Source organism: Triturus cristatus, chromosome 4_2, assembly GCF_964204655.1.
Source record: "Triturus cristatus chromosome 4_2, aTriCri1.1, whole genome shotgun sequence".
Taxonomy (NCBI): Eukaryota; Metazoa; Chordata; class Amphibia; order Caudata; family Salamandridae; genus Triturus; species Triturus cristatus.
The window spans coordinates 159,941,400-159,969,076 of record NC_140586.1 but is presented as its reverse complement, the minus strand read 5'-3'; the positions used below and the strand labels follow the sequence as shown (position 1 = coordinate 159,969,076).

At 49.1% G+C, this 27,677-nt stretch overlaps 1 long non-coding RNA gene across 2 annotated transcripts in view; it reads right to left on the bottom strand.

Annotated features, from left to right (window-relative positions):
• LOC146833247 (uncharacterized) overlaps positions 1 to 27,677 on the bottom strand; it is a 124,020-nt gene that overhangs the window by 18,350 nt on the left and 77,993 nt on the right. Inside the window, exon 1 of one of the 2 annotated variants that reach the window (XR_014960549.1) lies at positions 5,205 to 5,341. The exons of the other annotated variant lie outside the window; for it this stretch is intronic. This is a non-coding gene — a long non-coding RNA (uncharacterized LOC146833247). Of the gene's footprint in view, positions 1 to 5,204; positions 5,342 to 27,677 lie in introns of those variants that run through there. 2 annotated transcript variants of the gene reach the window in all.

Genomic DNA, 27,677 nt, shown 5'->3' with positions numbered 1-27,677 from the left:
GAGCACTTCCTAAAATTCCGTCTTTTCTTTTGGAGGCATTCTATCTAGGCTAAATGAAGACAAATAGAGAATGTGCACCTCCACATACATTCCTCATGTACTGCAGCCCTCCTCAAATTCTCCATGGAGGGTGGGGAGCCAGGCTGATCGGTGCCCCTAACCTCTGCATACTTTTTCATACTTCGGTCAAGCAATATACACAGGCACCAGCACAAGAGTTGTGGGCCACTGGAAGTAGCATACAGACAAAAAGGAGATCCTGACCTCCATTAGTGGTAGGTATGAGGCCCACAGATTCACACCCTGAGGTAAAACATGTTTTGTCCTTATCTTGTTGCCATTTAAATTAATCTGAAGCATTCATTTATTTCAACAGGTTTATTTACTTTCAACAGAGCATTTTCTCAAGCTGTGTTACTCAAAACGACTCCAACAACATGTGAATCCCAACCTTTCTAACCAAAGAATCTTCCTCAATCAATAAGAAAAGAAGATAACATTTCTGGCTCATGTGGGATTTTCCAATCTTAACACAATGCAAGGTGGCCACTCTAAGGGAAATGGCTGTCTATGAACCTTGTGGTCTACTTAAGAACCGAGAGTAGCATCCAGGAGAGAATGAGCACAATACCCTGACTCTAGTGGAGGAGAGTACAGAACCTTTAATCCTGTTTGAAGAGCTTCAGCTGCCCCCAGTAGTAGCGGGAACATGCCCTTGTCTACAGGGGGTTAATTGTGCTGCAGTTTCCTTGCCAAGGTATACGGCCTGTAGCTGCGCCACCAGAAGAGCAGAGAGACAATGCCGAACTCTTTATAAAAGGTTCAGGTAGGTGCAGATGGTCCTAAAGTATCAGCAAGAGGATCAGAGAGACAACACCCCGCTCCATGGAAGAGGAATGTGTTGGGGTGTTCTGTTCTGTGTGATGTTCGAATGGTAGAAGGAGAAACTCCACCTACTCTGTAAAAGAGAGACAGCATGGGGTCTTCTAGCTCTTTATGTCTCCTGCTAGTGACTGGGAAAGGCAGATAAGAGAAGGGAAAACAAGACTGCAGAGAATGTAGTGTCACCAGTAGAGCCATGCAGGAGCTGGTTGACTCCGGCAGATGAAAGATGATGAAGAGTCTAATGGAATCAAAAATGCCAAAATGAGATTGTGGGGAGAAAGAAGATGGACATGAAGGGGTCTGTGTAACCACTAGAGACAAGTAATGATTACTGACTCCATGGACGAAGAGGCAGGGGCAATTGACATGGCAAGATAAAAAATAATTAAGCCCTGGTGGGGGGCTTAAACGCTCTACCAGAACTCTATGAAACTTAAGGTGGCTGACTACCGAGCTCAGAACCATCAGCATGAGTATGTCCACTTCAGGCAGATGCAAGCAGCAAGTCCTAAGAGGGGAAGGAGTACAGATCTCTCTAAATGATATTTAGCTAGGGGCATCCCATTTCCATCAATATCGCTGGCTGAAAACTTGAAAATGCAGTTGGCTGCCTTCCAGTCATCCACTTGGGACCACTGGAAAAGAGTGCAAAGTGTTCACTCCTTTTATAGAGGACACACAACCAAAGCCACATGCAACAAGCTCCAAACACAAAGAGAGCCTAAAATCTCAGCAGATAATCTCTTTCCTTCAAGGTGACTGCCCCGGAACAAGCATTACTAAAACACTCACCAGCACGTCAGGCCTCGTAAAGGGTACATGGTGGAATGGCAATGACCACTATTTCTGCCCCTTTCCCCCTCCTTCCACAATAACTCAAAGACATCCATCCACAGTACAGTGGGTTCACATGCTTACAGACCACATTAATCTTTTACCGCAGCCTCTAGAGACTGGGATATTTTTCAGCCCAGCCAGACCGCCCCATAGACGGTTCTTATTCCACTGGTAAGTGACCGATAATATCCCACCTTCTATGTCTCTTCTCAGGCCAAGGCCTAGATTCTTGAGCCCACTGTACCAGATTTAAGCATTTTATTCTGACACCTCCAGTCAACCTTTGAAAGAACTCAGTCCTTCAGAACTGGACCCAACACTGGCAATAGCACCCACTTTCACAGCCCCAAGCCTGGGTCCAACACTATAGATATACCACATCAGTACATATGGGCCCAAATCCCACTAGCTTGCAGTGCCCCCACCTGCCCCCTACCCTTCCCAGAGGGACAGGTAAATTGGCAACCTATAACACAACACTAGTTCCAAAGGGAACCGTGGAAACAGATCACCTTCTGCATGTCCATAATAAGCTAAAGTAAGACACAATTTATGTTTACAATATTTATTGCAACTATAGTGCTCTTTTATGAAGCAAATGTGCTGCGATTAGAAAACATATACAACTGAGCAAAGTAATTGTAGGAAGCTGGTTCTTTATATGCTTACTAAAAAGAGGTATATTGTACAGAGAGTCCAGGTATTCCCTTATGAATGGGCAGTGGCTTGCTCTAGCAATTCCAAGGTGCTCTTATAGGGGGTACTGTGGTTGGTCAGCCATAGGCTTATCAGGCGTGTTAGACAGCTGCAAAATACATACACAGGCAACAAATGAGGCACACAAATTAAGGAGATCCACGCCAATTTATAAAATAATGTTTAGGCACCAGAATTAATACGATCAGGTAAGTAAGTCTTGCAAGAGAAATACTTTTACATTTAAAAAGTCAACAGTGGATTTTTCAGAAGCTGCAATGCTAGCCCAAGGGAGGAAAAAAAAGTATGGCAATCAGGTACAGTACCGTGACTCACGAGTCCAATCTCCTGGACTTAAGGTGAGTATGAGGCAAGGACCAAGGCAGGATCAGCAGGTCACCTCCAGCGGCACTAGGTGTAGTGGTTTAATACAGAATGGGTTCTAGTCAATGAGGTTCAGTCTGCACGAAAAGAGGCTGCGGATTTGGACTGGGAGGCGTCAGGCTGAACCAACTAGAGGGCTCACTAACAGTGTCAAATGTCCTAATATTAGATAAGAGCTCCAGATGTGAGCTGAGTCCTGAACAGATGTGTCTGGTTGACAGGAACCTTCAGTCACCATCTCTAACCAGGGCGACACACTCTTACAGGCAGTGCCAGCGCCCTACAGTGTGACATCATTCACAGCTGGAAGCAGAGTCCAGCAGCCCTATGCAGGGGCTCTGCTACAATTACCCTCACAAAGCTCGTCACGCAGTGCCTGGAAGACCTGGCACTGCAGACGGCCTGTACTGCACGGGGTGGTCTCACCCTGGCACCAAGCAGCACCTGCGTTAGTGCTCAAAGCACTGCCAAGACGTGCAACTGATAAACCACCCCTGGTGCAGGTGGATTTTGACTTCTGACCATTAGGCTGCAATGTCCTTTGAAGTGTCTCATCACGCTCCACTACGCTTGGCACATTACTAACTACCCCTCCATCTAAAGCTCGGACAACCTAGGACTTGACATTGTACGAAACACCCAGAGGCAGCCGATCGTCTTATCAGGCCATGCTCACCACACCCAGGGTCGGATTGGGTTAACAATTCGGCCCAGGAACACCCAAAAAAGTGGCCCACATTCCCAGATCACACCTATTCATGAAACAGCATTTGGCTAGTCTCATTGGGCTCATTTTTAGAGAAATGTCTGATAACATACATTTTAAAACTCATAGCACCAAAAACATTGGCAAAAACCAGAAGCACTACATTTTGGTTGGGCGAGCCAAGTGCAATAAAGTGGCACAAAAGGCCACAACTCCTGATCTGGCTATCTGCCACATGGGCGTTTTTTTAAATGCATTATCAGTATTTTAATGTCCAGGTTGGTACAAAAATGGAGAGAATCACCCACAGCTGGCATTTACTACTCTGATCAAAATGTACTTTTAACAGTGAACGCAAGGTGAAAGCAGTATAAAACGTGGTCTAAAGCTGCTTTAATGATCGGTTACTGACAGTTAAAACTAAACAAAGGCAGAAAAGCCATGCGAAGAAGGAATACAAACGTTTTTATTATTGTATGGAGAAACCTCTTTCATTATGTTCCTGCCTTCGCAGAAGAAAACGAGCAAACAGAAGGTTCTTTTTCATCTGTTTTATATAGTTTGATATCGGTCCAAGGGCAGCCATTATATGAGCACAAGTCACATTTAACCAAACCACAAACCAAGACCAGAAAAATACTTGCGTGGAGGTGCCAACAAAAGGCCCTCAAGCGAAGCCCCTTCCATTACTCCCCCCAGCCAACTATAGCCTCCACCAGTGCTAGAGAGAAACCTGGATCTTCGGAGAAACAGCGCCCAGATACCCCTAGGGGTGCCAGGGCTGTGCTTTATAAATGTGGTTCGTTTGTGTTTGGTTGCGGAAGATCAAATTCATTTTTATTTTAGTCCTTGGGCAATTAAGCAATTTGCCCAGAATTACAGGTTGTTGAGCTGAGGTAAGTCTCAAACCTATTTGCATAGTTCCCAATTCGGCAGCTCTGACCCTAAATAACATCCTCTCCATTTTCATCGTACAGAAAGGTGATTCACAGCGAGGCCTATGCAAACACCCCCACCCCCCCACAACACACACAAACCCATCAAGGCCTGAAAGATACTGCAGTGGAGAGGTGCCAACGGTGCCCTTTCTCACACCCTTCCCAGCCAACTATAGCCCCAGGGCCATGGCTTGGTAGGGGTCGGAAAAAAGCACATAGCTACTGCTCCTCTAATGGAACTGAGGTGGTGATGAGCCAACGGCCACATCGCCTGCCACAGCCAGGGTGCCGCGGGGGGTGGTTACAGTTGGTTACAGAGGTGGCCGGTCAGTCTCCCTGGCTGGAAGGGAGCCTCGGCTCCGCTGTGGCCTGTGAGCTGTGTTGCCCTCCCGGGAAGGCTGGCGGGCGGCGACTCGGCGAGGGACCCCACTAGTGGCCGGTGAGAAGTTTGGAAGAGGCTTTCATATCAGCCACGATCCTGCAAGGCCGCCTGCTGCCCGGCAGACTTAAGACTCATTGTATTATTCATCATCTCTTTCTTGTGTCTTTTTGTGAATCTGTTTATTTACTCAATATTTTTTTTAAAGACTCCCTGGGGACGGCTCGTTTTCAACACCACAAAATCAACCCAGCTCGCATCTTCCACCCCCGCCAGGAGACTTAGTTTTCCATTCATTTCAGAGTACGACGCTTCCTCAAAGGAAGTATTTGAAGCGTCTGTGATTTGCATGCACTCTATCACCCTTCCCTGCACTTGCCTCTTGTCTGTTCCCACGTAGCTCTCTAAGACCCGTGCAGGCCTTGAGCCCTCATGTTCGGGGCTCCGCGATGGCCATTGCGCTCCTCCCCGTGTTCGGGGCTCCGCGGATTGAAGCGGCGCATGCGCAGAGTAGCAGCAAACCATTGCTCACTGTGCGAGCCTCAAAAGAATACCTGGTGTCCGAAGAGCCCCGCCCCCCTCTGCAGGTAGGGACCAAACACAGCAAGTAAGCTGGGAGACTGGCAGACAGTTTTTCCAACGCTTCTAATAAAAAAAAAAAAAAGCATTTGCAATGCAACCGATGTCACATTTATGCGAGTTTATGCCATTGTAAATGACAATGCCTTTGGTTTTTGAAACATAAATAAAACGCATGGCCATTTGCAATGCCAATAGCTTAAACTCGCGTAAATGCCAGACCTACTGCATTGCAAATGTTTGTTATATAAAGTAGTGCATCAAAGGGAGGAGAGGTATATTCATAGTGTGTTTCACCAGTTATTTATTTTACTGGCGACAAACTTGTTAGCAGGCCATGAACAGTAGTAGAGTATGTTAAGTCCTCATAGCAGAGAGACTGTTTCTGCTTGTTACATCCACTGCATTGCTAGGAGTAATCGCTATAAATATAAGGGGCCCCAGCAATGTGAAATCCAAATAAATATTATGGCCCACATTAGTTGCAAGAGCTAAAGCACCTGTAGCGTCGCGCTCTAGTCTTCACGTCTACGTGATGACGTGGAGCGCGGCGGACATTTTGGATGCCGGGTGATTAGGCGCCGAGCCCGCGAACGAGGCGGACGTTCCCCGGCACTCTCCCTCCGTTGGTAATGTTAAAGTAAAAATAAACCTATACTTACCTGAACCCAACTGTGAGCTGTGCTTCCTACCCCAGAACATCCACACTACAAATGGCGACGAGGGACTGGGATTCCTAAGGAGAAGACCGAGGAGAGCACAAACAGAAGACACTGGTGGCCAGGTGCACGGGAAGCATTGCGATCGACCCCACACCGGTACCTCGAGAGGGAGAGCGCGGCAGAGGGGACGCCAGTACCTTAGCAACACAAGCCGGAGGTATACATATTGCGCCACCAGAGAGCAGCCCCAAGCGACGCCAGCAGGCGGCCCAGACCACGCAGCCAGGAGGAACGGCACCACTGCCACAACCAGCCAAGGCAGCACACTACAAGGCAGGTAGTGCGGCCGCTGCGGTCACGCTGGGGCCATTGAAGCAGGGTGCAGTGCCACCCGGTACACAAGTGCGTGGGCACAAGCAAGAAGCTGCCCCCAAGGCGCCAGACGAAAAAGGAAGTGAGAGGCCCTGGCGGAACAGGCAGAGCGAGGCAGTGGTGGTGGAGCGGCGGCGCACCAGAGCCCCCCACGCCGGCAGAGACAAAGCGCGCCTGGCAGTCCAAGGGGAGAAGAAGAGTCACCAAGGGGAAGCGCGGAAATGTGCGCCCAACCATCCTCACTTACGACACCGATTCCTTTCCTACCGAAGCCGGGAGAACCGTCAATGAAATGGGAGGACTGGAGAGAATACTTTATGAACTATTTGGAGGCTCTGGAGGACGAATCTGGTGAAGCGTTCCCCAGCAAAAGGAGGAAGAGGATCTTGCTGCACAATCTGGGACCGGAAGGGATCAGAGTATTTCAGAATATAGTCCCCACGCCGAGGCAGGCGGCAGATGATGACGTGTTCCAGTACGCGATAGACGACTTAAACAAGCACTACATGCCCTCGGTATGCACGTCCATAGACAGATATAACTTCCAACAACGGAAGCAAGCAGAAGGGGAGTCCATAGATGAATACGTAGCAGCGTTACGGAAATTAGCAGTCACGTGTAAGTTCGGCACGTTACATGGTTAATTCATCAAGGACCAAATAGTTATGCACACCACCAACTCGACGATACAAGACAAATTATGGGTCAACGGAGAGGCGACACTTAAAGAGGTGATAGCCATGGTGAAACAGGCGGAGCTATCGAAGAGATGTGCAGAAGCGGCGAAAAAAGAGGCAGCCCCGAGGCCCATGGTAAATAAAGTCACGGAAGCAGAACCACCGGAGAGAGGCAAGGGGGCAACGGGGGACACAAGAACGCAGACCAAATGGACGCCCAGAACAGCTCCGGCGAGGAAACTGAACTCCGAGGCCAAGAACATGTGTTACAGGTGCGGCAGCCTGTCACACCCAGCGTACAACAAGCGATGTCCGGCCTTCAAAGCCAAATGCATGTTTTGTGGGATAACAGGGCATTATGAGAAGGTATGTCGCCGCAAGCAAAAGAGAATAGCCGTCAAATACGTCGCACAAGAAGAGGAGGAAGAAGGAGAAAATGAAGAAGACGACAACAGTGTGCTGTGCATAGATGAACACGTGCCGGGCATCAATTGCAACCGCTCAAAGAAACCACAATGTGACCTAGTAATTGGAGGCATTCCAATACAGATGGTAGCGGATTCAGGATCCCCATACACCATAATACAATGCAATGTGTGGGATGAACACTTCAAGAACCTCCTAGGTGACCACCTGGATCCTCCAGACATTCGCCCAGTCACCTTCACAGGAGACCCTATCCCCATGGTGGGATACCGCCGTCTGAAATTTGAATTCAAGGAACGACAGGCCAGGTGCAAATTATATGTGGCAGAAAAGCGCCCGTCGGTCCTAGGCTGGATAGACCAAGGAGATCTTGGTATACTGTTGAACCCGGGTGGTATCACCCAAGTCTTAATGACCAGCGATGCACAGCGGCCAGAGGCAGGGAAACTGAAGGTAGAGTTTCCCAACGTGTTTGGAGGCAAAGTTGCCAAACTAACAAAATTCGCACACAGGATAGAACTCAAAATGGATGCCAAACCTGTGTGCCACAAAGTGAGGAACATCCCACTGGCAATCAGAGAACAGGTGCAACAAGAACTTCACAGACTGGAAGAAAACGGCATCATAGAACCGATAACAAGTGCAGAGTGGTTGGCTCCATTAGTGGTCGCCATGAAACCAAATGGCAAAATTCGTCTATGTGTGGACCTGAGGGAGTTGAACAAAAACATCATAGTAGAACGGTTTCCCCTGCCCAGAATAGATGAGATGCTAGCAAGAACAAAAGGAGTGAAGTGGTTCTCGACCATCGAACTCACGTCGGCTTACCACCAGATCGCACTACACCGCACCTTCATAACTCCCTTTGGGTGCTATCAGTTTTGCAGGATGCCATTTGGACTGGCCTCGGCCGCAGCCATATTTCAGAAGCTAATGCATAAATTATTTCATGAAGTAGAAGGTGTACAGTACTTTCAAGACGACATCCTGGTGATGGGCATGGACAAAGTGGGCCATGATGCCAAGTTGTCCAAAGTTCTACAAGTCCTGGAACGCAATGGACTCACGGCAGAATGGGACAAGTGTCGGTTTGGTATGACGTCGGTCACGTACTTAGGGCATGTGATCAGCGACCAAGGCAGTGGCGGATGGTGACATTTGAAAGTGGTGGGGCGTAAACTTTTCTGTGGGAGTGCACCGTGGCGAGCGAGCGCAGCGAGCGAGCTCGACCACCTTAGAGGGGGTTCGGGGGGGTTTTTCCCCCCGAGAAATTTTTGAAAAAAAAGTGGGTAAAGGGTGCATTTTCAAGCAAATTTGAGAAGCACAGAGACTAGAGCTGCAAACACACATAGAGCCCACTGCAGAGGGTATGTTCTTGGGTGAAGTCCTGCTGAAACTAAAATGCATTAACATTATAATCTCAGTTTCCCCACTTAACATAGAGAGTCATCCCCAGAAAATGAGTTCCCCATCCTGTTTCTTCATTACATTTTCAGACAAAATTAGGAACATTCATACCCTTCGGAGTGTACTAATGCCCTAGGCACACACCCATGCACTAATGCACCCGTGCACCAATGCTCCTAGAACACACCTGTGCAATAATGCTCCACGCACACACCTGTGCACTAATGGTCCAGCCACACCCTATGCATTAATGCTCTTGGAACACACGTGTGCACTAATGTCCCAAGCACACACCCAAGCACTAATCCTCCAAGTAACACACCCATTCTTTGCTCAAACAAGACAGGCATTAAAGTATGAATGCATGTTAAATAAATGACTTCGTGTGTTTTCCAAACACAAAATAAATATGAATAAATACAGATAAGATGGCAAACATTGAATACGGATAAATACATCATGATTCCATCAGAGCAGCCACTCTCATGTCCGAGTGCTTCCCTGTTCTGTTATCGACCTGTAAACATTCAATTCAATACACGTAAGGGCCACTGCAGAAACCTACGGAAGAGGCAATTAACACATATCTAAGGCACCGTAGCATATTAGTGTGTTAAAAATGTTAATCATTTGCTTAATTCAGGATTGCATTTCTAGGTGAACTTTTCTCAACTTATTTTCTCAGTTTTGTAAAACACACAAAGGGAGGAAATACCAAATATACAGAATTGTATGCTTTTAGTAGATTTCAGAAGAAAGCATACATTTGTTGTTTTCAATCTTACTCTGCATCTATGGTTGCCTCCTCCCCACCCACCTTCCCACATCAATGAAACCCTCGGTCTAACCCTAAAACGGTACCTAGGCTGTGAGGCTGCAGGAGGGCAGTCCTGCTGAGAATTCTGTACGCCCTGCTGCACAGTTTTACAAACGGCATTCTCTCCAAGTGGGGAATATGCAGGCTCTAGGGCGTGGGACACCACCTCTTAAGACAGCAGAGCACGAAAATACACCTAGGTTAAAGTTTGGTACTGGTGCTATGTCTGCAGCCAAAGGACGGGGGAGGTGCAAAGCCAGAAATAGAGGGTATAGCGACAGAACAGTCTTTATCGGATTTAACATTGGAGTATTTCTCCCAGAGATTTGAACGGTCTCTCCGTGGTGGGGGGTAGGGTGAAGGGATCAAGCTTCTGTTTCAGCCAGCATGTAGCGATCACACAAGGAGCGACCACGAGGCAGGAACCAGATAGAGACAAACACGCCCCGAAATCGCTATGCTGGTGGAAAAAAGGATTGGGATACTACATATCCCAGCATGCAGTGTGCCGACTCAAAAGGAGGCTCGGACCTCCTGTGCATATAAGCACCTCCTCCTCAAGAGGAAGGTGCTTGTCAATCAACGACCGAGAGGAAGTGGCGGAAGGTGCTCCCCGCCGGATCCCAGCGAGAAGTATTTTCAGCGTCTCTCCTGTCGTCCAAGCCCAGCCGTGTCCCGTGAGCAGCGGAGGCACGGAGCAACTCTTCAGCGTTTCTCCTGTCGTTAAGGCCCAGCAGTGTCCCGTGAGTAGCGAATGCACGGAGCTGCGCGCAACGGAACCGGAGAACCAGGTATCAGTGGAAGGGCTTTGTTTCCAGTCCCCAGCGGGAAAACCCAATTCTCTTCTAGCCCCTGAGTGCAGGGTGTTAACTGTTCCGCGACCCCGAACCTCCCGAGTCACACGCACTAACGTGTGAACGCAAACACATCACCCAGTGGGCACCCGCAATCAACCAACGACTGTAGCGTGTGCCAGGTCTTCCCCCGAGCCAGTCCTGTTCTTGCCCAGCCGAGTGATAGTGTCCGTCGGCCGACCGGCTTTTGTGGTCGCTAACCGAGGGACGAAGAAGCGGAGTGATTCTCCGCTCTTGACATTATCGGAACGAAGTCAACCTTTTGCAGGACTCTTAATTGTATATCCTACCATCACACTGCTACCCCGTTTTTCGAGACATTGGAACTGCGTCCCTGTAGGACGCCAGTGTGTGTATCGTGACTTGTGCAGGAGACGGAGACTTTTCCTTCTCAGAACCAGTACTAAGCATTGAGAGATTCCACATGTAATCAGGGGACACCGGTGAGTGGTACGGATACTATTAGGGACCACGCACCAAGGGGGACATCACCTCGGGCAGTCAGGGAATCATTAATCCTTGTTGATTTTGTTCCCCCTTCAGAGTGAACTCATCAGTCATCGCAGTCTTAGTTGAACAGTCCTGAGAAGTCACCCCTCCTGCCGCAACGACCTTTGTTGTTCTCCCCCTTTGTTTCCCCATTTCCCCTGGGAGCCTCCTCGCACAGTAGGGGATTCTCTCTCTGTGGGAGGGGGCGCTTACGGGAGGTGGAGATCAAGCAACAGCCATCGTTCCTGCTGAGCACCCGCGACGAAGGTTAGTGACTGTATGCATTAGCATCACTGATCCCGTCCTTGACAGATTGACAAGCCCCCATACTACGGCATCCAGACCCTCAGCTCCCTTATATCTTGGAAGCCGATGCGTCGTCCTATGCAGTGGGAGGAGTGTTGTCTCAACGACATCCGGAGACAGGACAAGTACACCCGATAGCCTACTACTCAAAGAAACTTACTCCCTGTGAAATAAACTATACAATCACCGACAAGGAGTTGTTAGCCATCAAGAGAGCGTGTGAGGAGTGGCGACATTATCTGCTGGGTGCGCTTCATACCGTGGAAATATACACCGACCACCGGAATTTGTTGTTTCTAAAAACAGCCAAGGCCCTGACGCCCCGACAATTGCGGTGGACATTGTTCTTCTCGGATTATGACTTTGTCATAAAATATAGACCAGGACCACAAAACGGGAAGGCCGATGCCCTTTCCCGTAAGGAAGAATCAGAGAACAAAAAACCAGAAGAAGAGGACGAACCGCCCTTCATCTTGTCAGAAGCAGCCTTCTCAGAACCGACCATCGCGCTGATAACTTCCCGCGATTTCCTTGAAGACTTACGCGTGTCGGTAGCCGAGGGTGACATCCAGGCCTGGGTGAACGAGGACCCTGAACATAGGTCACTACTGAGGGAGTTGGCGTATCACGACCAGGCCTTGTACATACCCGATCCCAAGCTGCAACAACGAGTGCTGGCCTGGGCTCATGACTCCACACTGGGTGGACATGCAGGAATCTATAAGACCATAGCCGGTGTGGAACGCTCATTCTGGTGGCCATCATTGAGAAAAGACGTCAAAACCTACGTAAACACCTGTGCAATATGTGCCCAGGGGAAGGCAAGTCACACCAAACCTTCAGGTCTACTACAAAGCCTCCCTATCCCTCCACGACCCTGGCATACCATCTCGATGGATTTTATCGTGGAAATGCCCCCCTGTGATGGGAACACCGTGATTCTAGTCATAATAGACCACCTCACAAAGATGGGACACTTTATAGCACTGGCACATCTACCCACATCGGTCGAATTGGCCACAGTGTTTCTCCAACATGTGGTCAAGGTCCACGGAATCCCCAATGTATTAATCACAGACAGAGGGACACAATTCACTTCTCGATTTTGGAAGGCCCTCTGCAAAACATTGACAATCGAGGCACGGCTTTCCTCCAGTTACCATCCTCAAACAGATGGAAAAACAGAGCGGTTAAACCAGACTCTGGAACAGTATCTGCGCTGTTTCACTTTGCAAAACACCCTGAACTGGTCCACCTTGTTATGGATGGCGGAATTTGCCTACAACAATGCTACGCACACGACATTGGGGTGTTCTCCTTTCTTTTGTAATTACGGCTACCATCCTAACATGCTCCCTTTTGAATGGCCCATCACCTCTAAACTGCCCAGCATCCACGAACATCATGCCCATCTCCGGGCGGTGCTGATAGAGGCCAAGTCACATCTTAAGGCAGCGCAAGACACACAAAAGCGTGTTGCGGATACTCGGAGAACGCCTGAACCCAAGTATCAAGTGGGGGATAAGGTGTGGTTATCCACGAAACACTTGCACCTGAAAGGCATAACCAGGTTAAAACCCAAGTACGTAGGCCCATACACCATTGAAGGCATCATAAATTCCGTAGCGATGAGACTATCCTTACCCACTTCATGGCACATTCACCCTGTCTTCCATGTCTCCCTGCTCCGGCCTTGCCCTTTAACCATGAGACTCCCTACTAAACCCCTCCCCGTAGAGATAGACGGGCAGGAAGAATACGAAGTGAGAGAGATCATTGACTCCCGATTGGTCAGAGGGCGGGTTCAATACTTGGTAGACTGGAAAGGGTTTGGGGTGGAGGACAGAACTTGGGAGCCTGAAAATAACCTCCACTGTCCCGACCTACTGGAAAGATTTCATGCCACTCACCCGGGAAAACCTGGTCGACCGCCGAGTCGGCGGTCCTTGAGAGGGGGTTCTGTAGCGATCACACAAGGAGCGACCACGAGGCAGGAACCAGATAGAGACAAACACGCCCCGAAATCGCTATGCTGGTGGAAAAAAGGATTGGGATACTACATATCCCAGCATGCAGTGTGCCGACTCAAAAGGAGGCTCGGACCTCCTGTGCATATAAGCACCTCCTCCTCAAGAGGAAGGTGCTTGTCAATCAACGACCGAGAGGAAGTGGCGGAAGGTGCTCCCCGCCGGATCCCAGCGAGAAGTATTTTCAGCGTCTCTCCTGTCGTCCAAGCCCAGCCGTGTCCCGTGAGCAGCGGAGGCACGGAGCAACTCTTCAGCGTTTCTCCTGTCGTTAAGGCCCAGCAGTGTCCCGTGAGTAGCGAATGCACGGAGCTGCGCGCAACGGAACCGGAGAACCAGGTATCAGTGGAAGGGCTTTGTTTCCAGTCCCCAGCGGGAAAACCCAATTCTCTTCTAGCCCCTGAGTGCAGGGTGTTAACTGTTCCGCGACCCCGAACCTCCCGAGTCACACGCACTAACGTGTGAACGCAAACACATCACCCAGTGGGCACCCGCAATCAACCAACGACTGTAGCGTGTGCCAGGTCTTCCCCCGAGCCAGTCCTGTTCTTGCCCAGCCGAGTGATAGTGTCCGTCGGCCGACCGGCTTTTGTGGTCGCTAACCGAGGGACGAAGAAGCGGAGTGATTCTCCGCTCTTGACATTATCGGAACGAAGTCAACCTTTTGCAGGACTCTTAATTGTATATCCTACCATCACACTGCTACCCCGTTTTTCGAGACATTGGAACTGCGTCCCTGTAGGACGCCAGTGTGTGTATCGTGACTTGTGCAGGAGACGGAGACTTTTCCTTCTCAGAACCAGTACTAAGCATTGAGAGATTCCACATGTAATCAGGGGACACCGGTGAGTGGTACGGATACTATTAGGGACCACGCACCAAGGGGGACATCACCTCGGGCAGTCAGGGAATCATTAATCCTTGTTGATTTTGTTCCCCCTTCAGAGTGAACTCATCAGTCATCGCAGTCTTAGTTGAACAGTCCTGAGAAGTCACCCCTCCTGCCGCAACGACCTTTGTTGTTCTCCCCCTTTGTTTCCCCATTTCCCCTGGGAGCCTCCTCGCACAGTAGGGGATTCTCTCTCTGTGGGAGGGGGCGCTTACGGGAGGTGGAGATCAAGCAACAGCCATCGTTCCTGCTGAGCACCCGCGACGAAGGTTAGTGACTGTATGCATTAGCATCACTGATCCCGTCCTTGACACAGCATTACTGGAGGGTCCCACATTTCATAACCCACAACTAGAGTCTAAATGCCCCCAGCACCTCTAGATGCCATAATTTGAGCATCAGCCTCCATAATTGTAGCATGTCTCACTTACCCAGCTTTTATCACTAATGTAGCATCTGCCCTCTAGGCCCCAATTATTGAAGCTTGGGCCAACAGCATGCTTACTGCAAAATCTCTTTTCTTAGCATCTTCAATAATAACAAAAAGTGCCTCATAATCCTCAGCCCTTGCAACATATACCACAGCACCCCCTAATACAGGAGTGTGTGTCTTGGCTTCCAAACCTAATGCATGCGGCACCCACGTTCTCCCAGCATTTCCAGTAGGACCCGCTTTTGTAGCATGTGCCCTGCAACATCCCTAACAGCATATGTCCCCCAGGACCACTAGCTAAAGCAGTATGAACCTCCCTATTTCTGTTTGCATTCCTAGATTTTGCAGGCTGAGCCTCCCAGAGTTCCACTTTTCTGCCTCATCTCAGCATCCGAAAGAATAGCAGCTTGAGTCGCCAGCAGAGTTTACTTTTGCAGAAGGATCCTTGCAGCACCCCTAACTAATGGAACATGTGCATCACAACATCTCAAATTACTACTTGTGCCCTCAACATCCCCAACTATTGCAGCACCTGTCCCCATCGTTCCCAACTATTGCAGCACCTGCCCCTCGCATAAACTAATGAATGATATGCCCTCAACTCTAACTATTGCAGCATGTTTCTTCAGCATCCATCTACTGTCACGTGTTCTCACACATTCTGTATGAACTGCAGCATGTGGCTTTAGAACCTCAATTATAGCATGTGCCCAATATCTGCAATTGGAGCTTGTGTCCTCTTGGATCCTGAACTATGACAGCATGTGCTCAAAGTGTCCCTGCTTATCATGGCAACTGCTGCAGACTCAACTACTGCAACAAAAATTTGCAGAATGACAAATAACTGCAACGCATACCTGCATTATTTTACGACACTGCATTACTCAAAACGTTTGTAGCTGGTACTTTCAACATTGCAAACCATTATAGCATGTATACACAACATCCCTAACTATTGCAGCACACACCCAACACATTCCTTAATATTGCAGCATATTCTCCTCCCTAGCAACGCCAACTTTCAAGGGTGTACACCCGATATTCCATTGTTGCAGAATATACCATAGATGCCTACGGCTCATTCTTACCTGTGGCAGTGTGTGCTAAGAATTCGTACCTGTTGCAGCATGTCCACCATGTGCCACTAGAATCACTAACTGAAGCAGATTATACCTTAAGCATCCCAACCTTTTCAAAGATCATGCACAACTATTCATTGTGCACATTTCAGCATTCCTCAATATTTTATATTTTGCCCCAATAGCTCCCTAATGGTGTTTGCGCTCTTGGCAATCGAAACAAAGCAGCAAGTGCAACCAGGTATCTCTTGCCACTGCAGCACTTGTCCCCAGCTTGACCAACTAATAAAGTGGCTACCTCCAGCTTGCCTTCCCATGTGACTGCATTGCCTGCTCCAGCTCCCCCAACTACTGCACCACCTACTCCCACATCAGTAACTTTTGGACCGCCTATTCCACATAACTATTGGGGCATCTGCCTCCAACAACCATACTGCAACTTCTTGCCAGCATCCGGTACTAATATAGCACGTTCCAACACACCAAACTACTGCAACCTCTGGCTCCTTAAGACTGCACCCTCAGCATCTCCATTCCAATATTGAACTCCAACGTCCCTAACTACTGTAGTATCTCCATCGACTTCAGCATGTGCTTAGAGATACGCCAGCTATCAAAGCATGCATTTCCATCATCCCCATCAAGTGCAGCAATTATCTCAATATCCGGAACAAACGCAGCATGACTGGCCTGGGTGCAGCCAGGTGGTGCTCTTCGCCTCCTCGCTGGGGAAAGACAGGTTACAACAACTGAGCCGCGAGCCCTGGCTCCTCTCCCCTCTCCTAGGCAGTCGTGGCTCATGGCGTGTGTGGGGGGGGGGGGGGGGGGTCGCGCGGGAGTGTTTTTAAAAAAAATAAAATCCTACCTGTCCTGAGCAGGTCCGGGTCCACGCTGCCTCGCCTCAGGTCCGTTACTTCTGGCGGCGCCGCCGCCTACACACTCACTCACTGGAACAGGCGCAGCCCATCTGACCCCTCTCAGCCAATCCTGGTGCTGGAGCAGCACCAGGATTGGCTTCGAGCAGGCTTACGCTCCGCCCGCCTACCCATTACGAGACCGAGGTTTGAGCCTTGGCTCAACCCTCGCTCTCCTAATGGGCATGCGCCAGATTCGGGAAACACTAGTGCGCATGACTGGGCACGGTGCAAAAATCGCCCTCCGTCCCCACTCATGCGCACTTGTGTGCTGCTGGCTGCCTGTCAGTCAACATGACGCCAGACCGCCCACCCCCTTCAGACTCTGAAGGGGGTGGGCGGTCCAATTCATACTGACTGACAGTTCTTCTCCCTCACCGAGGAAGCTGCGGGCGCGAGGCGCGGAGGCGCGGGCGTGGGGGCAACGCCCCAACGCCCCCAATGGACGGACCGCCACTGGACCAAGGCATCACACCCAAACAGTCCAACGTCAAGGCGATATGTGAAGCTCCACCGCCAAAGTCCAAGGAGGAAGTTAGGTCGTTCCTAGGCATGGCCGAGTTCTATAGCAAATTCGTACAGCATTTCGCTACGAAGACACACCACTTGCGACAACTTCTAAGAGACAAGACCAAATTTGAGTGGACTAAGGAAACGCAAGAGGAGTTCCAGAGGATAAAGACGGACATCAGCACGGCCATACCCCTGGGTGGATACGATCCGCAAGCCAGATCGGTGTTGACGACAGATGCCAGCGAGCGGGGCCTGGGAGCAGTCCTAATGCAGGAGTTGGAAGGAGGTGAACTATCCACCCTCAGCTTCGCGTCCCGATTGATGTCACCCACGGAACAGAAGTACAGCGTAATTGAAAAGGAAATGTTGGCAGTAGTCTGGGCCATGGAAAAGTTCCTCCAGTTCCTGTGGGGCACGAGATTCAAGTTGAGAACAGACCACAAGCCCCTGATCAAAGTCCTCACATCGTCAGGACATGCCACGGCAACACCCCGCATCGCAAAGATGACATTGAAACTATTAGACTATAGATATGATGTGGAACACATCCCGGGGCAAAGGAACAAAGTGGCCGACTACCTCAGTCGAGCGTCGGCCATGGATGAAGCCCCAAGGATGTTGGAGGAGGAGGACACTAAAGTGGCATTCATGGATGATCACGAATGCGTGATCAGTGAACAAGAGTGGAAGGAAGCGTACGAAACCCACACAGACATAGAGGCAGTCAAGCAATGCATAATAAGGCGGTGGCCGGAAAAGAGACATATGGAGGCGGCGCTCAGGAAATTCTTCGAAGTAAGAGAGGAGTTATCAGTTTGCGACCAAGGGATCTTCCTGATGAGAGGAGAGAAAGTAGCTCCCCCCAACAAGTTGATCCCACATCTCCTGGCTCTCATCCATGAGGGCCACCTGGGCATCGTAAAGACTAAGATGAGGGCAAAGCAGATGTACTGGTGGTCGGCGATGGATAACCAGATAGAAAGGCACGTGCAAGAGTGCGGCCAATGCCAAAGAGTGGACAAATGTCAGAGCCTGATGCGACCACCTCTAGGGAAGTTCGACAACCCAGAGAACCCATGGGAGGACCTATCCATTGATATCCTGGGTCCGATATTGGACGGCCAGGGAGTCCAAAAATACGTGTTAGTACTGGTAGATCGGTACTCAAAGTGGCCGGAAGTGGACGTACAAGAAGACATGGACACGGACAAAATATTGAAGTTCCTCACGGCCGTTTTCCTTAGAGAAGGTATTCCACGCTCCCTCCTAAGTGACAATGGACCCCAATTTGTATCAGAGAAGTGGAACGCCTACATGGGAAGAAATGGAATTAAGGTTAAACACACATCGATATACCATCCGGCAGGAAACGGACTAGCCGAAAGGTTTAACCGAGTCATTATGGGGTCCGTACAGTCAGCGACTGGGACTGGGAAAGACTGGGAAAAGGAATTGAAGAGCATGTTGTGGGCGTATAGGATTACACCAACCAGCACGGGATACAGCCCCTTCCAGATCCTAAGGGGTAGAGACCCCTTCACGAAAGACAATGTAGCCTGTAAGGAGTGCACTATCACGAGCAAGTGGTCCCCCGCCGTAGTGCCCCACAACCTAGAAAAAGCACAGAGAATATACACAGAACACTACAACAAAAGAAGAAATGTCAAGGAGACGGCGCTCGAGAGAGGAGAATGGGTTCGAGTCAAACTAGCCCAGTTAAGGAGGAAAGGGGACAGCAAATTCAGCGCACCCTTGCAGGTGGAGGAAGTTTATAACCGGTCAGCCCTACTGAGCGATGGGAAGGTGTGGTCACAGGACAGGATGTCCAAGTGCAATAAGATCATTCAGTGGAATGGAAGAGAAAGAGGACAAGTGATACCTCTCCGGACTCAAGGGACTGAAACCAACCTGGTGGACGCAACCACAGGCAGCCCCGGAGAAGGGGGAAGAGATACAGAAGCATAAGGGAGGAGTGAACTGGGGGCCATGGAACTCTCGGAAATCTACAGTGGATCTCCCAACAAGGGAGTTCCCCCAAGTATAGAAGGGGGAGAAACGAGAAGCTCACAAGAGGGTACCGAGCACACTCCAGGCACCCCGGTGAGACGCACCCGCACCAGAAGGACAGTGGTGAGACCGTCGAAGTTTAGAGACTTTGAGATGGGTGATGGAAGGGAGTATGCATGCAAGTAAGAGTATCTTTTATAATAAAATGTTATCCGTAAAGAAAGGAGATATGTAGCGTCGCGCTCTAGTCTTCACGTCTACGTGATGACGTGGAGCGCGGCGGACATTTTGGATGCCGGGTGATTAGGCGCCGAGCCCGCGAACGAGGCGGACGTTCCCCGGCGCTCTCCCTCCGTTGGTAATGTTAAAGTAAAAATAAACCTATACTTACCTGAACCCAACTGTGTATGAGCTGTGCTTCCTACCCCTGAACACCCACACTACAGCACCTGTTTTGTTCACACGGGGGGAAAAAGTAGTAATCAGTACCATCTTGGAATGGTTTTCTTACTCTGGCAATGGCGACATATTCCCATTTTTCCACAGACCGATACTTCACAACTTGACTTTAAGTAAACATAACTGCACTTTTTAATGGATTATGCCAGTAGTCTATGCACACAAGTGGCACGACACAGCACTTTTCCACTCACCGGCACGGAAAGAAACTCAGAAACATCCCACAATTAAAATTCCTAGTGGAAGCTTCGGAAAACATATTTTTGCTAAAGGAAATATACCAGATAGCTTGTAGCTATTTAAATCAAAACCAGCGTTTAGGTCTAGATATGCACTCATGCGATTCAAAGCCAACTTAACATCTCCCTGCTCAACTAACAAGCATTGGCATAGCCAATAGGTCTCGCTTTTGGGACCTTATAAGTGTTTAGCGATGCAACACTTGATGTTGTTTAATCAAGGATATTGTGTTGGATAACTAAACACTTATAATGTCCTAAAGGCGAGACCTATCAGCTATGCATTGGGGGGCCTTATAAGTGTTTAGGTAGAGCTATTGACTTTGCCAATGTTTCTAAGCTGTGCAGTAGTGAAGTGTGGCTGCTGTGCAGCATGCTGAGAAGTTGTAATTAAAAAGTGTAAGAAGCACTGAGTGATGCTGTGGTGTTGTTGAGTGATGCTGTGCTGGCCCTGAGTGATTCTGTGGTGTGATTGAGTGATGCTGTGGTGGTGCTGAGTGTTGCTGTGGTAGCGTAGAGCGATGCTGTGGTGGTCCTGTGTGATGCTTTGGTGGTGCTGAGTGATGCTGTGGTAGCGCATAGTGATGCTGTGGTGCTCCTGAGCGATGCTGTGGTGTTCCTGAGTGATGCTGTGATGGTGTTCCTGAGTGATGCTGTGGTGGTGCTGAGTGATGTTGTGATGAAGGTGAGTGTTGTTGTGGTAGCGGAGAGCGATGCTGTGGTGGTCCTGTGTGATGCTGTGGTGGTGCTGAGTGATGCTGTGGTGGTGCTGAGTATTGCTGTGGTGATGTAGAGGGATGTATGTCGTTACAACGCACACTTTTACAACGCATGCACTTACAACGCATTTTTTACAACGCAAAATCCATTACAACGCATTCCATTACATAGCATGACACTACAACGCATTTTTAAAAACTACCTTCACAACGCATTCCATTACAACGCATACTACCTTTACAACGCATACCATTACAACGCATAATATTACATTGCATTTAAGGTAAGTATTGGATACTATAGGGGTAAAAATTACTTTTCTAACTCCAGGGGGTGCAACAGTAGGGTAAGTGTTGGATAGTATAGGGGTAAAAATTACTATTCTAACTCCAGGGGGTGCAACAGTAGGGTAAGTGTTGGATAGTATAGGGGTAAAAATTACTATTCTAACTCCAGGGGGTGCAACAGTAGGGTAAGTGTTGGATAGTATAGGGGTAAAAATTACTATTCTAACTCCAGGGGGTGCAACAGTAGGGTAAGTGTTGGATAGTATAGGGGTAAAAATTACTATTCTAACTCCAGGGGGTGCAACAGTAGGGTAAGTGTTGGATAGTATAGGGGTAAACATTGCTATTCTAACTCCAGGGGGTGCAACAGTAGGGTAAGTGTTGGATAGTATAGGGGTAAAAATTACTATTCTAACTCCAGGGGGTGCAACAGTAGGGAAAGTGTTGGATAGTATAGGGGTAAAAATTACTATTCTAACTCCAGGGGGTGCAACAGTAGGGTAAGTGTTGGATAGTATAGGGGTAAAAATTACTATTCTAACTCCAGGGGGTGCAACAGTAGGGTAATTGTTGGATAGTATAGGGGTAAAAATTACTATTCTAACTCCAGGGGGTGCAACAGTAGGGTAAGTGTTGGATAGTATAGGGGTAAAAATTACTATTCTAACTCCAGGGGGTGCAACAGTAGGGTAAGTGTTGGATAGTGTAGTGTAATATTATGCGTTGTAATGGTATGCGTTGTAAAGGTAGTATGCGTTGTAATGGAATGCGTTGTAAAGGTAGTTTTTAAAAATGCGTTGTAGTGTCATGCTATGTAATGGAATGCGTTGTAATGGATTTTGCGTTGTAAAAAATGCGTTGTAAGTGTAGTGCGTTGTAAAAGTTGCATTGTAAAGGTTGTTCCCCGATGTAGAGCGATGCTGTGGTGGCGCTGAGTGATGCTGTTGTGGCTTTGAGCGATATTGTTGTGGGCTTGAGTGACGCTGTGGTGGTGCTGAGTTTTGCTGTAGTTGCGCTGATTGATGTTGTGGTGGTGCTGATTGATGTTGTGGTGGTGCTGAGTGATTCTGTGGTGGTGCTGAGTGATGCCGTGGTGGTGCTGAGTGATGCTGTGTTGCTGAGTGATTCTGTGGTGGCGCTGAGTGATGCTGTGGTAGCGCATAGTGATGCTGTGGTCGTACTGAGTGATGCTGTGGTGTTCCTGAGTGATGCTGTGGTGGCGTTGAGTGATGCTGTGGTGGCGCATAGTGATGCTGTGGTGGTACTGAGTGATGCTGTGGTGTTCTTGAGTGATGCTGTGGTGGTGCTCAATGATGCTGCGGTGGTGCTGAATGATGCTGTGGTAGTGCATAGTGATGCTGTGGTGGTACTGAGTGATGCTGTGGTGTTTCTGAGTGATGCTGTGGTGGTGCTGAGTGATGCTGTGGTTAAGGTGAGTGATGCTGTGGTGGCCCTGAGTGATGTTGTGGTGGTGTTGAGTGATGATGTGGTGGTGCTGATTGATGCTGTGGTGGTGCTGATTGACGCTGTGGTGGTGCTGATTGATGCTGTGGTGGTGCTGAATAATATTGGTGTGTCACTGAGTTATGCTGTGATGGCGTTGAGTGATGCTGCTGTGAAGGTGAGTGATGCTGTGGTGGCCCTGAGTGATGCTGTGGTGGTGCTGACTGATGCTGTGGTGGTGCTGAGTGAATCTTTGGAGGTGCGGACTGATGCTGTGGTGGCGTTCAGTGATGCTTTGGTGGCCCTGAGTGATGCTTTGGTGGTCCTGAGTGATGCTGGGTTGGTGCTGACTGATGCTGTGTTGATGCTGATTGATGCTGTGGCGCTTTAGTGTTATGCTGTGGTTGTACTAAGTGATGCTGTGGTGTTCCTGAGTGATGCTGTGATGGTGTTCCAGAGTGATGCTGTGGTGGTGCTGAGTGATGTTGTGGTGAAGGTGAGTGTTGCTGTGGTAGCGGAGAGCGATGCTGTGGTGGTCCTGAGTGAAGCTGTGGTGGTGCTGAGTGATGCTTTGGTGGTGCGGAGTGTTGCTGTGGTGGTGTAGAGCGATGCTGTGGTAGCGCTGATTGATGCTATTGTGGCCTTGAGTGATATTGTTGTGGGCTTGAGTGATGCTGTGGTGGTGCTGAGTGTTGCTGTAGTTGCGATGATTGATGTTGTAGTGGTGCTGATTGATGTTGTGGTGGTGTAGAGTGATGCTGTGGTCGTGCTGAGTGATGCTGTGGTGATGCTTAGTGATGCTGTGGTAGCGCATAGTGATGCTGTGGTGGTACTGAGTGATGCTGTGGTGGTGCTGTGTGATGCTGTGGTGGCATTGAGTGATGCTGTGGTAGCGCATAGTGATGCTTTGGTGGACCTGAGTGATGCAGTGATGGTGCTGAGTGACGCTGTAGTGGTGCTGATTGATGCTGTGGTGGTGCTGAGTAATATTGGTGTGTCCCTGAGTTATGCTGTGGTGGCGTTGATTGATGCTGTGGTGAAGGTGAGTGATGCTGTGGTGGTGCTGAGTGAAGCTTTGGTGGTGCTGACTGATGCTATGGTTGTGTTCAGTGATGCTTTGGTGGCCCTGAGTGATGCTTTGGTGGCCCTGAGTGATGCTGTGCTGGTGCTGACTGATGCTGTATTGATGCTGATTGATGATATGGCGCTTTAGTGTGATGCTGTGGTGTTCCTGAGTGATGTTGTGGTGGTGCTGAGTGATGTTGTGGTGAAGGTGAGTGATGCTGTGGTGTCCCTGAGTGATGCTGCAGAGTAATGATGTGGTGGTGCTGACTGATGCTGTGGTGGTGCTGAGCGATGCTGTGGTGGTGCTGAGTGATGCTGTGCTGGCCCTGAGTGATGCCGTGGTGGTGCTGAGTGACGCTGTGGTGGTGCTGACTGATGCTGTGGTGTTGTTGAGTGATGCAGTGTTGGCCCTAAGTGATAATGTGGTGTCGCTGAGTGATGGTGTGGTGGTGCTGAGTGTTGCTGTGGTGATGCTGAGTGAGTGATGCTGTGGTGGTGCTGAGTGATGCTGTGGTGGCGATGAGTGATGCTGTGGTCGCAATGAGTGATGCTGTGTTGGCGATGAGTGATGCTGTGGGGGCGCTGAGTGATGCTGTGATGGTGCTGAGTGATGCTGTGGTGGTGCTGAGTGAGTGATGCTGTGGTGGTGCTGAGTGATGCTGTGGTGGTGATGAGCGATGCTGTGGTCGCGATGAGTGATGCTGTGGTGGCGATGTGTGATGCTGTGGTGGCGCTGAGTGATGCTGTGATGGTGCTGAGTGATGCTGTAGTGGTGCTGATTGATGCTGTGGTGGTGCTGAGTAATATTGGTGTGTCCCTGAGTTATGCTGTGGTGGCATTGAGTGATGCTGTGGTGAAGGTGAGTGATGCTGTGGTAGTGCTTAGTGAAGCTTTGGTGGTGCTGACTGATGCTTTGTTGATGCTAACTGATGCTGTGTTGATGCTGATTGATGCTGTTGCGCTTTAGTGTGATGCTGTGGTGTTCCTGAGTGATGCTGTGGTGTTCCTGAGTGATGCTGTGGTGGTGTTCCTGAGTGATGCTGTTGTGTGCTGAGTGATGTTGTGGTGAAGGTGAGTGATGCTGTGGTGTCCCTGAGTGATGCTGCAGAATAATGATGTGGTGGTGCTGACCGATGCTGTGGTGTTGTTGAGTGATGCAGTATTGGCCCTAAGTGATAATGTGGTGTCGCTGAGTGATGCTGTGGCGGTGTTGAGTGTTGCTGTGGTGGCATAGAGCGATGCTGTGGTGGTGCTGAGTGATGCTGTGGTGGTGCTGAGTGAGTGATGCTGTGGTGGTGCTGAGTGATGCTGTGGTGGCGATGAGTGATGCTGTGGTCGCGATGAGTGATGCTTTGGTGGCAATGAGTGATGCTGTGGTAGCGCTAAGTGATGCTGTGGTGGCGCTGAGTGATGCTGTGGTGTTCCTGAGTGATGCTGTGGTGTTCCTGAGTGATGCTGTGGTGGTGATGAGTGATGCTGTGGTGGCGTTGAGTGATGCTGTGGTACTGCATAGTGATGCTGTGGTGGTCCTGAGTGATGCTGTGGTGGTGCTGAGTGATGCTGTGGTGGTGCTGAGTGATGCTGTGGTGGCGCTGAGTGATGCTGTGGTAGTGCTGAGTGATGCTGTTGTAGCGCATAGTGGTGCTGTGGTGTTCCTGAGTGATGCTGTGGTAGTGGTGCTGATTGATGCTGTGGTGGCGCTGAGTGATGCTGTGGTGATGCTGAGTGATGCTGTGGCAGCGCATAGCTATGCTGTGGTGTTCCTGAGTGATGCTGTGGTGGTGCGGAGTGATGCTGTGATGTGCTGAGTGATGTTGTGGTGAAGGTGAGTGATGCTGTTGTGTCCCTGAGTGATGCTGCAGAATAATGATGTGGTGGTGCTGACTGATGCTGTGGTGTTGTTGAGTGATGCAGTGTTTGCCCTAAGTGATAATGTGGTGTCGCTGAGTGATGCTGTGGTGGTGCTGAGTGTTGCTGTGGTGGCATAGAGCGATGCTGTGGTGGTGCTGAGTGATGCTGTGGTGGTGCTAAATGAGTGATGCTGTGGTGGTGCTGAGTGATGCTGTGGTGGCGATGAGTGATGCTGTGGTCGCGATGAGTGATGCTGTGGTCGCGATGAGTGATGCTGTGGTGTTCCTGAGTGATGCTGTGGTGGTGATGAGTGATGCTGTGGTGGCGTTGAGTGATGCTGTGGTACTGCATAGTGATGCTGTGGCGGTGCTGAGTGATGCTGTGGTGGTGCTGAGTGATGCTGTGGTAGCGCTGAGTGATGCTGTGGTAGTGCTGAGTGATGCTGTGGTAGCGCATAGTGGTGCTATGGTGTTCCTGAGTGATGCTGTGGTGGTGGTGCTGAGTGATGCTGTAGTGGCGCTGAGTGATGCTGTGGTGACGCTGAGTGATGCTGTGGCATTGCATAGTTATGCTGTGGTGTTCCTGAGTGATGCTGTGGTGGTGCGGAGTGATGCTGTGGTGACGCTGAGTGATGCTGTGGTGACATTGAGTGATGCTGTGGTAACTCATAGTGATGTTGTGGTGTTCCTGAGTGATGTGAGGGGCGTTGAAGCGCAAATAAAGCTGAAATAAATAAAGCATGTTTGGATGTGAGGGCGATCTGGCTGTGGTGGAAAGGAGCAATGAGGTGACAGGGGGAGTGAATATGAAAACACACTGTTGAATGCTGAAAGTGTTGCCCTGTCTGATTGCAACCCTGAGGCTACGACAGATGTGTGACTGCTTGGCAGGATAACACATTTAGCAACATACGAACATACACTCTGTATCTTAGAACATAATGAATTACTTTATGACACAAAGCCAACCGAGAGATTAGCAGTGATAATTCCAGAACCTATGCCCCTGGGAATCTACAAATCTCACACCTGTTGCCTGGCCTTACAAAGTAGGCAGTAGAAGAGTGCCTCTGCCATCTAAGACTCAAAATCAGCGAAAACGTGAATAAGGACCTCAAAAACCTGGGACGTCTAATGGAGATCAGAAGAAATATAGATAATGCTGAAGGGAAAGGTAGAGGAACTGGAGTCCAATGTCGAAATATGCACACATGCTAAGTAACACGTCTGTAGAACAGTAGTAACATTCGAGCTGATGGAAATTACAGAAATCAAATATGAAGACCAGTGAGATCCTACGAGCATAGAGAATATCAGTATTCGAGATCAGGAAGAGTGGCAGAAAGGAGGTGGTAGAAGGTCACTTTACATGGATGTTTTCTGCAGTTAAGGGAGGGTAGTGAGAGCAGACAGCAAGGGGGTGGAGGAGGCTAAATGAGCCATGACAGAAAGGCAGATGGAGGCTGCGCGTGAGCACGCTCACGTGCACGCAAGCTTTAGGCCACCAAAAGCCTCTGGTGGCACTTTTAAAAGTCACTTACTAAATGTCTCGAAGAGACAGCATGCGCTGTCTCAGGCGAGACCTAAAAACGGAAAATCTGTTTGCAAACATGTAAATTAAAATACATAAGTGTAGTGACCAGTTTAAAAACATGTATCCTAGGGTTGAACAACTGATTTACTTCACTAATGTTTTAACGTACGTTTCTGTTTGAGGTTACCACCCAAATTACACACATAAAAAAATGAATTAAGATTTACATTTTGTTTCCATTGGAAACAAGCATTAGCGATGCAATAGGTCTCGCATTTACGCGAGTTTAAGCTATTGGCATTGTAAATGACAATGCCTATTATGTTTGTTTTTTAAAACATAATTAAAAGGCATTGTCATTTACAATGCCAATAGCTTAAAGTCACGTAAATGCAAGACCTAATGCATTGCAAATGCTCGTTTAAGTTTAAAATTAAGCGCGGCGCCGTTTCAAGGACACCGCGCTCGTTTTCTTTTTTTCACTTTAACACTGAGCGCGGTGTCCTTGAAGCGGGCGCCACGCTCAGTGTTAAAGTTAAAAAAATAAAAGAAAGAAACCGAGTGCCGTGTCCTTTAAGTGGTGCCGCGCTCAGTTTGAAAGTAAAAAAACAAAACAAAAACAAACAGAGCGCGGTGTCCCTGAAGCGGGCACCGCGCTCATTATCAGTTAAAAAATAAATAAATAAACAGAGTGCGGTGTCCCAGAATTGGGCGTCGCACTCAACATGAAAGTTAAATATAAATAAATAAATGAACTGAGAGCGGTGTCCCTAAAGCAGGCGCTGCGCTCAGGATACAAATACAAAA